Source organism: Cervus canadensis, chromosome 13 (assembly GCF_019320065.1).
Source record: "Cervus canadensis isolate Bull #8, Minnesota chromosome 13, ASM1932006v1, whole genome shotgun sequence".
In the NCBI taxonomy this organism is placed as follows: domain Eukaryota; kingdom Metazoa; phylum Chordata; class Mammalia; order Artiodactyla; family Cervidae; genus Cervus; species Cervus canadensis.
In genome coordinates, this window is record NC_057398.1 from 59,782,815 (window position 1) to 59,795,568 (window position 12,754).

Here is a 12,754-nt window from a genome sequence, read left to right on the forward strand (position 1 = left end):
CAGAGATAACAGGGCACTGGGAGCACAGGGGGCCGACCTCCCGACAGACCAGGGAGAGTGGCAGTGTTTGTGGATTAGTGGCCGATTTTTATAGCCTCAAGACAGAAAATTCCTGCTGAAAAGTTGGCATTAGATGATTGGTTAGAGCCCTATAGGGTGACTACGGGGTTGGACTTTTGCCTGATTTGGAGTCAGAAAGCCTGCCGGTGATGATCAGGGGGCTTTTGGCAATGGTTATAAAGGGGCTTAGTCAGCTTTGGCGGTGACCTTGATCCTGGGCTCCGCTTCTGTGGCCTTGAAACAAGGCCTTGCACTCAATAATGTGGGCAACCCTATGAAATGCTGCTATTATTAATCTCCTTTTCAGATGAGGGAATTGAAACATGGTGAGGAACCTGCACCTCACAACAGAGGATGAGGTGATTTGATGGCATCACTGACTCGATGGACACGAGTCTGAGTAAGCTCTGGTAGTTGGTGGTGGACAGGGAAGCCTGGCGTGCTGCAGTCCATGAGGTCACAAAGAGTCGGACACGACTGAGCGACTGAACTGAACTGAGGAACCTGCCCTAGTTCACAGACCTGGTTGATAACAAAACAGTGTTTCGAATCTAGGTGTCTGGATCTTATTAAATAATTCAAGTTTTTAGTCACATATTCTACTTTACATGTATTTTAAATCTGAATGGTAAATGGTGTTTGTTTTCTCTGGGGTGGCAAATAATATTCAGAGACTGAGATCATCTTTGCTCTAGGTTGTCTATGCCGTAGGTTGCCGTAACATAGGCTAACTGTGGGAATTAAACTAATTCCACAAGTCAATAGCATACAGGGTCATATTTCTTAATTAAGCCAATAAAGAAGTAACACACTCCAACCAGTAATAGATTAATCACACTATTGTTTCAGACAAAGAGAAGATGAAAGGAATAAAGTCCAAATTTAGTTCGGATGTACCTTTGGTAAGCTGATGTCCAGCTGTCAGTGCAAAAGTAAAAGTCCTTTGTTGCTAGGGCATGTTGCTAGGGAACAAAGATGCCATTGTTGGCGGGCAAGATGATCTCCTTGGGTCACTGCATGGCTTTCACCACTCCCTGGCAAGGAGTCATCTTGCCCAGGCAGGAGCTAATGCCACTAGGTCTTCGGAGAGCTATTGAGATCAGCAACGCAGACAGAACACTCTTAGGGAGCTGGTCAAACCTGAACGTCTCCCAGCCAGAGCTGCCCCTACACGCTCTTGTCCATCTGGGCTTCTCAGTAACTGAGCTCCTCAGCACTTGACCACAGGGATCGGCAGTGACATCCGGCTACAGCTTCCTCAATGGATATGACTTCACTCAGAACCAAACAACCTCAGTCTTAGATTAAAAAAAAAAAATCCACAACAAGTGGATTTGAAATCATATCAAATCAATATATATCAGCATTTAAATCTACTTTAGGAAAAATTTACTTTGGTAAAGAATCTTCCTGCAATGCAGGAGACCCAGGTTCGATCCCGGGAAGATCGGGAAGATCCCCTGGAGAAGGGAATGGCAACTCACTCCAGTATTCTTGCCTGGAGAATTCTATGGACAGAGGGAACCTGGTAGGGTACAGTTCATGGGGGTCGCAGAGAGTCAGACACGCCTGAGGAACTATCACACACTTAGGAAAAATTGGGCTGTGGGTGACATTTACGTACTGTCAATTTATATACTGCCATGTCCTCTTTTCCTCTTTTCCTCTCCGCCCTATTCCCCCCTGCATCCCCCAGGGCTGTATTTCACCCTCAAAATATGTGAACCCCCAAAGATGATGATACGAATTGATTACAATTTAGTATCATTTTGGAGAAGGAAATGGCAACCCACTCCAGTATTCTTGCCTGGGAAATCCCACGGACAGAGGAGCCTGGAGAGCTATACAGTTCAGTCCTTGGAGTTACGAGAGAGTCGGACAGGACTGAGCGACTGATCGCATGTGTCTCCTCAGTTCCTGTCCCACCCGGTGGGCAGGGGAGGCCGTGCTGAGGCAGGCCAGCCCTCAGACAGAGTTAAGCACCCTTCAGTCGCTGAACTTTTAAACTCTCATTTGTGAGATGTCTGCCTGTGTGTTTTCTATGTATTTTCCTTTATCCTCTGAATGCCGCATACCTGTCTAGGGGACTCTGTTTCCTAGTGAGGAACCACTGCCTTGCATGCTAACCTTTGAGGGAAACCAGAGGTAAGCAGAATTGGCAAAGCTTCTACTCTGTCTTTTTCCCAGTCCTTTTTTCCTTTTATGATTCTTCCTCTCAGTCCTTTCTGCTTTGGAGCCCAAACACCTCCTCTTGAATTCTGGCTCTGAAGCCGCCTTGTTGCATAACCTCAGGCAAGTTTCTAAACTTCCCTCAGCATTTACCTTCTAGGGTAGTTGAAAAAATTAAAAGAATTTAAAAAGTGTAAAGCACTTCAAATAACACCTGATACTTAGTAGTCAAGTGTTCATCACTCTCACCATTGTCATAATCACTATTTATTTTTGAAAGTCACTCAGTTGTGTCCGACTCTTTGCGACCTCATGGACTATACAGTCCATGGAATTCTCCAGGCCAGAATACTGGAGTGTGGGTAGACTTTCCCTTCTCCAGGGGATCTTCCCAACCCATAATCATTGTTCCTTTCCATAGATATTTACTGAGTCTTATGTATGTTTGGGGGAAGATCCTCTGGAGGAGGGCATGGCAACCCAGTATCCTTGCCTGGAGAATCCCATGGACAGAGGAGCCTGGCGGGCTACAGTCCACAGGGTCGCAAAGAGTCAGACACTACTGAAGCTACTGAGCAAGCTCCCCTGTTGGCTCAGTGGTAAAGAATCTGCCTACCAACACCAGAGACACAGGTTCAATCCTTGGTTTGGGAAGATCTCCTGGAGAAGGAAATGGCAACACATTCCGGTATTCTTGCTTGGAGAACCCCATGGAGCCAGACATGCTACAGTCCATGGAGTCTTTAAGAGTCGAACAAGACTTGGCAACTGAACAGCAACAATGTATGTTTTAAATGCTGTGCTAAAGAATTAAAATGACCAAATGAGCAAAATATTTCAATGGGACTCTTGGATTCAATGATCAAAGCCCCACAAGCCAGTGTGGGGATCCTTACTCTTTTCCCTGTCAAATCATACCTATTCTGTTTTCTCGTTTCTTAGAGAATGCTCTTTGCCAAGAGGCAATAGTGGTTAAAACAGGTGAATATACACATTTAAAAATGTTAGTTTGAACCCAGTAAATATGCACGTTTCCAGAAGTCTTTCAAAGAACAAACCTTGTGGTAATAGTTTCAGATATCACAACTACTCTACTCCTAGGGCTCAGTTAGATTCACGCCTTTCAGTGACATTCAAGTCACATCCAAGTGTGTTAATCATTTTGCCTGCATGCTTGGACAGCTCTTTCTGCTAACTTTCTTTTGTAATTGACATAAAGCACAAGATATCGAGGAAGGAGGAGATGTTTTCTATTTGCTTTTCATGGTTTTTTTTTTTTTTTTGCAACTCTAGGAGGTGCTCAAAGTTCTTTGTGATGACGCTTTTTTGTTTAGAATTAGGAGAGTTCATTTTAATTCCAGTTAGTTGGTAGTTCTTGCCATCATGCTTCAAACCTTTTTTAAAAATCAGATTAAAAAAAATCAGATTAATGAAAAAGAAAGTTGGTAGATCCTAAGGGCATTTTCTGTGTCCTAAGCTGGGTTTTATAATTCCCAGGTTAAGAATGATCACAATTACTGGTCTTCAGAAAACCCCATGTATCAATACTTTCCTAGTTTACTTTGGTTGAAAGTGAAGTCACTCAGTTGTGTCCGACTCTTTGCTACCCCATGGACTGTAGCCCACCAGGCTCCTCTGTCCATGCGATTCTCCAGGCAAGAATACTGGAGTGGGTTGCCATTTCCTTCTCCAGGGGCTCTTCCCAACCCAGGGATCAAACCCAGGTCTTCCGCACTGCAGGCTTTAACCTCTGTGCCACCAGGGAAGCCCTTCAACTTTGGTTGAAGTACTCCCTGAAGAGAAAGTACGTATTTTCATTTTTTTCCCTCATTTTGATTTGTTCATGGATGTGCAGTAAGGTCTGAATTTCCAGTCCAAGTTGCAGATACAATAGATGCTGTGTTGATGCCCAGTGATGGCATTTATGCTGTAGGGTTTTCCCTATCTCTTCTTTCCTTATCAGACAGCAGGATATCCATTTCTGGCCCCTGTTTTAACTCAGTTCATTAGAAGCAGCATTTAGGTAGGATGACTAATATGGAAGCCAAAAGAGGTTTTATCTATGAAATAGAAGCAACCTCTGACAGAAGCCTAGGGCAGAATAAGACAGGAAGATGACAAAACCCTGCTCTACACACCAACTCTTGGTTTGGAGCCTGAAACTCGTGGTTTTCCTGCCTTTGGGGCCTTTGCCTGCAAGCATTGTAAACAGTTTAAAAAATAAATTTTGCTGGAAAGTGGATAATGCAGGCAAGTGGATCTGTGTAACAAACACTCTCTCAGCTGCTCATTTTAGACGATGATTTCAGACGCTTCCTGAAATTGTATTACATCCCGTTTGACTGTTTTTTTCCCCTTTGATTAACACTTCAGTTTTGTGTAACATGCCAGTGAGTCAGAAGTCTTAGCTTGAGAAGGGTCCTGCCAAGATGATGACAAATTACAAATTATATACAAATCTTTGTGGGGATTAAAATAGATTAAGTCGGTAAAACATTTTGAGTAGTGTTTGCTGTAACTTTGAGCACTCACTACTTATTAGCTCTGTAACAGTCTTACTGTTACTATTAGGAATTACTCGGGGTTCGTTTTATCCTGTGGCACTGCCCTGAAATTAAAGGCACAAAAACCAATACAGATGCAAAGTGAGAGCCTGTTACAGATGATGATTTTCGGGTGGACTCACGTAGCTCCCTGGAGTATATAGCAAGTTCTATCAGTAGTATTGAAAAAAATGAACTTTAAATCATTTTGAATTCAGTTGTTACCAAACAGTTTATTATGTTTACTGTGCCAGGCAATCAGGTACACATTCTACTTGTAATCAACCCCTTTTTCAGTTGAGAAAACCAGAGTTCAGAGAGGCTATCTCTAAACCTTCCAGGTCACACAGCTAGAGTGACAGAATGAGTTCTATTGTACCACACTGGTTTACAAAATGTTTTGAAATAAACTTTCTTTGGCTGCGCTTTGAAGCATGAGTGATCTTAATTCCCCAACCAGGGTTAAAACACACGCCCCCTGCAGTAGAATTGTGGTCTTAACCATTGGACAGCCAGAAATGTCCCCAAATAAATTCTTTATTAAAGTATGTTGAGTGATGAATGGTCTGTTAATTTCCCTCTAGCTAGTTTTCAAAAATTTTTTATTGAAATATAGTTGATTTACAATGTTGTGTTAGTTTCGGTATACACCAAAGTGATTCAGTTATTTATGTGTGTATATATAAATACATATATTCTTTTTTTTTTAAACATATTTTTGTATTGGTGGAGAAGGATATGGCAGTCCACTCCAGTGTTTTTGCCTGGAGAATCCCATGGACAGAGGAGCCTGGCAGGCTACATTCCATGGGATTGCAAAGAGTTGGACATGACTGAAGCGACTTAGCACACACGCATATTTTGTACTGGGGTATAGCCAAAAGAGCCATGTTGTGATAGTTCCAGGTGAAGAACAAAGGGATTCAGCCATACATACACATGCATCCATTCTCCTCCAAGCTCCCCTCCCATCCAGGCTGCCACATAATATTGAGCAGAGTTCCTTGTGCTATACACACACAGTGTGTGGTTGGTTATCCATCTTAATATATAGCAGCTACTTTTGCATGTGATTTTCACTATTGATGATGTAAGTACACAACACGTCATGAAATTTGTGTTGATTGATTTCCCAGGAGTCCACAGTGCTCTTCCTCTTCCCGTTGTCCCATTGAAATAATCTACCTCGGTGGGAGGGGGAATAATGGTTCTTCAAGGATGCCCATGTCTAATCTCTGGACCTTGTAAACATGTTACCTTACTCAGCAAAAGATTTTGCAGATGTGAGAATTGAAAGAGGGAGGCAGGAGAATCAGAAGAGATGAGGACAGGAGCAGAGGTCAGAGGGATGCAGTTGGTACCTCTGAAGATGGGGGGAAGAACCGTAAGTCACGGAGCGCAGACCAGCTCTAGAAGCTGCAAAAGGCAAGAAGACCAGTTCTCTCCCAGAGCCTCAAAAAGAAACAGCTCAGCAGACACCTTAGCTTTGGCTCCATGAGACCCATTTCAGACTTTTGATCTCCAGATCAAGTTTAGGTTGTTTGAAGCCACCACATTTGTTGCAGTGGCAATAGGAAACTACTGTACTCCTCTCTCAGTGTTTACAGAGCGTCTCACCTTTTATTTTAATGCTCCTATGAGTTAGGACAATTGGCTTATTTATTATTTAGGTCGGGGTTCTGAGCAAGTTGTTTGCAGTGATGCACATGGATCGACCCAACTTTTTAAAATCGTTCTTTTAATCAGTAAAGAGCTTTGGGTGGATTGATTCAATATATGAGTCTAGGAGAAGGAAGAAAGGGAGATGGCAGCTTGAACCACTAGAGGTTGTGGGGGATCTTGAAGGAAGGAAATTGCTTTAACTTGAGAGTTTCTCAGGAAATCCTGATTAGGCCCGATGAGGGCCTGTGAAAATCATTGACCTAATGGAGCTAGTGGCAGTTGAGCAAGTCTGTGCTAATTACAGTTCTAAGAGCTTACCTTATATTGACTCTCTTTTCCTTATACCGGCAGCGAGGTACATACTATTGGTAATACCTGTTTTTACAAATAAGGAAACTGACACATAGGGCTATAGGTTTTACTTAAACATTTTGATTATAATAGGGTTGTTAACATTGAACTGGCTGTCAAATTGTATTGATAACATACATAAACATTTATGATCACAGAATTATTTTATGTTCAAATTGTAAGCCTTAAAGATTTTTCTTTTCTACCACTTTGTATTTAACTAGCTGTAGGGTTAATAAGTTCTAGGTAACTAGTTATTAGGTTTATTCTAAACTAACTGTTAAAGACAGGTTTAAAAACAGTTGTTTAAGCATTTTGTCCATAAAGGCACTAAGTAAGATGCTGTCTTGGCATAAAATGTCCACTGGGTGGCAGGTTTTCATAAAAAGTACACAGCATTAGATTTCATATCATAGTTTCCCCAAATTTATAAGACCAAACAAATCATTTGCTTTGGGTTGTTAAATAGCTTAACTTTTTGAGTTTCTAAAGGGGGAGCCCTTGTGCTGTGTTTAATATCGATTTAAAATAGAAACAGAACTTTAGCAGCTTAACACTTTTGAAATATATATATATAATCCCTTTAAATAAGGACTTAATTTGAAATGCAGTTTACAAATTAAGCTTGAGCCCATGGGCAAACTTGTAAAATGCTCTTGATTTTTTAAAATGAAGCTGTAATAATAAAAAGTCTATATGGTCTTACATCTAGTAACTTTATACTAGAAAAAATTTTAGTTTTTAAGAAAGCAAAAAAAAAAATACACTATGAACTTATTTACATTTATTGCATGAACTTCTTTCCTACAAGCTTAAAGTTTTCACGTGGAGGACAAATTTCCTCCCACTAAGAATTTTCAGGGTTACAATTTGAGGCCAGATCAAAGTTATTAACTTGTTTAGTGCTGAATTCAGGAAGGAAAGGTACTTTGAAAGCTGCTCAGAGTACCTGTGAAGACTGTTTCTATAAACATAGGCTTGGTGCATTTGTCAGCTAACACCTGCCTAACTGCCCTTCATCCAAACTGTAGATAGGGAGGTGCCGCCAGGGGGCGCCATAACAGCACCAAAGCGAGCCCACTTCCACATTCACCTCTGCAAAGCTTATTAACGAGTACTAACTTTCTCTTCCTCCTCCCCATCTCCTGCTGCTTTAATCAGTATTCCTTTGGCCTGTGTATCGGGTTGTTAGCACAGTAGTCTAGGTGTTTCTAAGACATCACAGACTCTTCTGTCTCTGGTAGGTGCTATGAGCTGCGGCTCACAGCCTTTAACATGTAAATATGCCAACTCGTGCATTTTAGACTGTACTTTAAAGTGATCCGTTCAGTAGTTTGCCCTAATCATGAAAAAGAAAAGATTCTGCCACTATGCCCTCATTGAAATGTCAGTGACTACACATTTAATGGCTCTTATTTTATCTATTGAACTGAATTTATGAACTTAATTTTCTAAGTACAAATATTCAAATACAGTTGAACTTTGAGCCTATCATAGCACACGTGATATGCAACACAAGTAGGATGAAGTCTACCAGAATATTTTCTCCATCAATTAGCTCTGCCACACGGCTGAAAGGTGAATTCCCCAGTGGCAATTTATTCATACCAGTTTTGGCCGTTCTCAAACCTGAAGCTTGCATTTAAACATGAGCACTCTATCTTACTTTATACTGGTTCTACATTTGAGCAGTGTTTTAAATTGAAATGTCATCATTTCCTTATCAGAAACAATAAAGGAAATGAAAAAAATCAATAGCTGATGACGGTTGGCAGAAACAAACAACCTAATCAATCAATTAAGGGGATATTAAGTATCCATTCAATGCAGAAAATGTAGTGGATACTCAGCTAGGACTCCACTGCTGGTTGATTTATTGATAATGCTTGCTTCTGTACATTAGCCTCAGACATTCATATTTTTTTAAAAAAGAAAGTTCACTGCAAATGAAAATGTGAACAAGCATCAGTAATTGACTTTTTAAAAAAAAAACTTTTTATATTGGCATAAGGTGATTAACAATGTTGCGTTAGTTTCAGATATACATCAAAGTGATTCAGTTATACATATACATGTATCTATTCTTTTTCAAATTCTTTTCCCATTTAAGTTGTTACATAATATTGAACAGAGTTCCCTGTGTTATACAGTAGGTTCTTGTTGGTTAACCGTTTTAAATATAGCAGTGTGTACATGTCAGTCCCAAACTCCCTAATTATCCCCGCCCTCTCAACCATAAACTTATTCTCTAAGTCTGTGAGTCTGTTTTGTAAATAAGTTCATTTGTATCATTTTTTTAAAGATTCCACATACAAATGACATCATATGATATTTATCATTCTGTCTGACTTAGTTCAATAGGATGATCTGTAGGCTCATTCATGTTACTGCAAAAGCATGATTTCATTCTTTTAAATGTCTGAGTCGCATTCCACTGTGTATATATATCACACCTTTATCCATTCATCTGTCGATAGACTTTTAGGTTGCTTCCATATCTTGGCTATTATAAATAATGCTGCTATGAACTTTCGGGTATTCTTTTGGGTCATGTTTTTCTCTGGGTATATGCCCAGGAGTGGGACTGCAGGATCTTATGGAAGCTCTATTTTTATTCAGAATGGCCATCATCAAAAAATCCATGAGCTATAAATGCTGAAAAGTGTATAGAGAAAAGCAAACCATCCTCCACTGTTGGTGGGGATGGAAGTTGCTGCAGCCACTATGGAGAGCAGTATGGAGGGTCCTTAAAAGTAAAAGCAGAGAGATTGACTCGTGTTTAGCCTCAGTCAGTTGTCTCAGTCTCAGTCTCATTGCCTCAGTCAGTTCAGTCGCTCAGTCGTGTCCAACTCTTTGTGGCCCCATGGCCTGCAGCACTCCAGGCTTCCCTGTCCATCACCAACTCCTGGAGTTTGTTCAAACTCATGTCCATTGAGTCAGTGATGCCATCCAACCATCTCATCTGTCGTCCCCTTCTCCTCCCGCCATCAATCTTTCCCAGCATCAGGGTCTTTCCCAGTGAGCCCGTTCTTCATATCAGGTGGCCACAGTATTGGAGTTTCAGCTTCAGCATCAGTCCTTCCAATGAACATCCAGGACTGATCTCCTTTAGGATGGACTGGTTGGATCTCCTTGCAGACCAAGGGACTCTTAAGAGTCTTCTCCATCACCACTGTTCAAAAGCATCAATTCTTCGGTGCTCAGCTTTCTTTACAGTCCAACTCTCACATCCATACATGACTGTTGGAAAAACCATAGATTTGACTAGACGGACCTTTGTTGACAAAGTAATGTCTCTGCTTTTTAATATGCTGTCTAGGGTGGTCATAGCTTTTCTTCCTAGGAGCAAACTTCTTTTAATTTCATGGCTGCACCCACCATCTGCAGTGATTTTGGAGCCCCCCAAAATAAAGTCTGTCACTGTTTCCCCATCTATTTGCCATGAAGTGATGGAACCGGATGCCATGATCTTCGTTTTCTGAGTGTTAAGTTTTAAGCCAGCTTTTTTACTCTTCTCTTTCACTTTTATCAAGAGGCTCTTTAGTTCTTCTTTGCTTTCTGCCATAAGGGTGGTGTCATCTGCATATCTGAGGTTACTGATATTTCTCCTGGCAATCTTGATTCCAGCTTGTGCTTCTTCCAGCCCAGCGTTTCTCATGATGTACTCTGCATATAAGTTAAATAAGCAGGGTGATAATATACAGCCTTGATGTACTCCTTTCCCAATTTGGAACCAGTCTGTTGTTCCATGTCCAGTTCTAACTGTTGCTTCCTGACCTGCTTACAGGTTTCTCAGGAGGCAGGTAAGGTGGTCTGGTATTCCCATCCTTTTAAGAATTTTCCACAGTTTGTTGTGATCCACACAGTCAGAGGCTTTGGCATAGTCAATAAAGCAAAAGTAGATGTTTTCCTGGAACTCTCTTGCTGTTTTGATGATCCTGCGGCTATTGGCAATTTGATCTCTGGTTCCTCTGCCTTTTCCAAATCCAGCTTGAACATCTGGAAGTTCTGAGCTATCAGCGAAGCCCTCTGATTGCCTGGGATTCTGTTAATAGAAAACATAGGTTAGTGTTAACTTTAAACATAACTGTAAGAAAACATTTAATAGAGTCCTTATGCATTACAGAGTTGTTTTCTTGTTGTGCTAAGTCTGAGTTGTGTTTTTTAAAAATTATGTTTGTCATTGACTGTCATCAAATAGTTTACAATTTTTAGCAAAACAAGACATACACAAACTGGACATCTGGATGATAAAAGAGGACAAAGTATAACTAAGTGCCAAAATGCCTGATATCCTAGCAGTCACTGACAAGCTTCACAACGTGGAGCAAATTGCTCTGCAGGGTATATAGCTCCAGTTTCTCCTTAAATAAAGCATTTACAATGCGTTGTCATTTTTGTAAACTCAAAACGAATGCAAGTTCTAAATGTAATTTTAGTGCCCAAGTCTTTTCTATTTATGATTTCCAAGTACAGAATAAATTAGCATTTTTCATCTTTTATAGCTCCATGGAGGAATTCCCACATCACATACTATGTGGAAAATACATTTCAGAGAAATCCTCATCAAACTTACTAATATTTAGACTTAATTTTACCCTGCAGGCTGGTTGTAATACTAATAGAAGTCAGCCCTGAAGACCATTTTTTATTTGGGCTAATTATTATTATTTTTTCCCCATTCTGTAACTCTCCAGCACAGTTTTATTTATTGCTTTGAGCTTTTCCTGCCCATTCTGCGGCCGTGGTGTAGGCTGAGGATTGGGAAGACCTAGCAGAAGATAGAGATGAGCTCAGCTCACCCATCCCTTCAGACAGGGCTCTCACTAACTCTCCAGACGTGGCAGTAAATACAGAGATGATCGTCATAGGCAGGTTATATTTTCTCCTCACAATTTAATAGAGAAGACCAGGAATGATTTTGTAGTTCCACAGCTGCAGGATGGAAAGCAAATGGCAAAACTCACCATCTTGTCTGTTGGCCTACTCTGATGTTCCGGTGCAGAATCAGAAGCATTGAATCGGATGCCTGACGCCTCATATTGTTGTTCAGTTGCTCAGCTGTGTCTGACTCTTTGCGACCCCATGGACTGCAGCACGCCAGGCTTCCTTGTCCTCTACTATCTCCCTGAGTTTGCTCAAACTCATGTCTGTTGAGTTGGTGATGCCATCCAACCATCTCATCCTCCGTAGCCCCCTTCTCCTCCTGCCTTCAGTCTTTCCCAGCACCAGGACCTTTTCCAATGAATCGACTCTTTCCATCAGGTGGCCAAAGTGTTGGAGCTTCAGCATCAGTCCTTCCAATGAATACTTAGGATTGATGTGATATATACTCAATAAGATAGTTTCTCTTTTCTTTTATACCGTTAACTCCACTCATTAAAAACAGTGCATGAAATTATAGCTTAAGAGAGCCTTAGAATTGAAGTAAGCCTTTACTATTTTCTAATCAACGTCCATCTCAGTCATCTCTATAACTCTGAAAATTTGTAGGATGGCTGAGTCTACATAATCAGACATCAGGGAGGCCCTGGATAGCATATTGTTAGTGATACTTTCAGCTGGAAAACTGGCATAAACAAAAAGAAATATATGCTATGAAAACTTCATTGGTCAGGCAGTTTAGTTGATTGAATAGCCAAGGACCCAGACTTTTTCCCATCTCTGCTTTGACATCGTTTGTGAATTTTAGTGACTCATTCATGATCTCAAGATGCTGTAGTTGTGCTCAGCATCACAGGCAGATGTGACTACAACTGGAAAGAAAAGGGACCTTTCCTCAACGTCTTTTAACTTATTCATACAAGAATCAGGAATTCATTTCTGGAAATCCCCTCTCCAGATCCCTTCTCATTTTGATTGGCTGAAATATCCATTTCCAAATCAGTTACTTGCTAAAAAGAAAACCACCCCAGGTTAAAAAAAAAAATGAGTTTACTGTGACTTTTTAGAATAAGCATGTGGAGAGA